Source organism: Vitis riparia, unplaced genomic scaffold (genome assembly GCF_004353265.1).
Source record: "Vitis riparia cultivar Riparia Gloire de Montpellier isolate 1030 unplaced genomic scaffold, EGFV_Vit.rip_1.0 scaffold730_pilon_pilon, whole genome shotgun sequence".
NCBI lineage: Eukaryota > Viridiplantae > Streptophyta > Magnoliopsida > Vitales > Vitaceae > Vitis > Vitis riparia.
The window spans coordinates 72,733-73,829 of record NW_023269755.1 but is presented as its reverse complement, the minus strand read 5'-3'; positions in this window follow the sequence as shown (position 1 = coordinate 73,829).

Below are 1,097 nucleotides of genomic sequence, written 5' to 3'. Positions count from 1 at the left end.
TGATGGAGGTACTCATTTTTGCAACAAGCCTTTTGAAATTCTCTTAGCCAAGTATGGGGTGAAGCACAAGGTAGCTACACCTTACCACCCTCAAACTTCTGGGCAAGTTGAGTTAGCAAACAGGGAAATCAAGAATATATTGATGAAGGTGGTGAACACGAGCAGAAGAGATTGGTCTATTAAGCTCCATGATTCATTATGGGCATACAGAACAACTTACAAGACTATTCTTAGCATGTCTCCTTATCGCCTAGTCTATGGAAAAGCATGTCATCTCCCTGTGGAAGTTGAATACAAGGCTTGGTGGGCAATTAAGAAGGTAAACATGAACTTGAACAGAGTCGGGATGAAGAGGTGCTTAGACCTTAATGAGATGGAGGAATTGAGAAATGATGCCTACATCAATTCCAAAATTGCAAAACAGAGGATGAAGAGGTGGCATGATCAGTTAATCTCCAACAAAGAATTTAAAAAGTGACAAAGAGTCTTACTATATGACTCTAGGCTCCACATCTTTCCAGGAAAGCTAAAATCAAGGTGGATAGGCCCTTTCATTATTCACCAAGTGCATTTCAATGGAGTAGTGGAACTACTCAATTCCAATAGCACAGACACTTTCAAAGTCAATGGCCATCGTCTCAAGCCATTCATGGAGCCTTTCAATCAAGATAAGGAGGAAGTTAGTCTCCTTGAGCCACAGCAATCTTTACCAAAAAGGGGTAGATGGACTTAGTCTTTCTGAAAACTAGATGGACTTAGTCTTTCTGAAGACTAGATGGACTTAGTCTTTCTGAAGACTAACCAAAGTCCATGTTTTTTGTTTCAATTTTGTTGATTTAAAAGCTTTATTATTTGTTTTAATTTTAATTCTAGCTTTAAATTATTTTATTTTGATCTAACTTAGACTTTTTGGATGATCAAAATTAGGAGGAACTTCAAAGGAATTGGAAGGAAAGCCTTAAAGAACCAAAGAAGTAGAAAAAGCCTGAAAAATAGAGCAATATTTCAACTTGCAAAAATTTTGTAAGTTGAAATTCCAACTTGCGAAAATGGGGGCCAACTTGGGAAATCCTCAAAGCTCAAATTCGCAAGTCCAC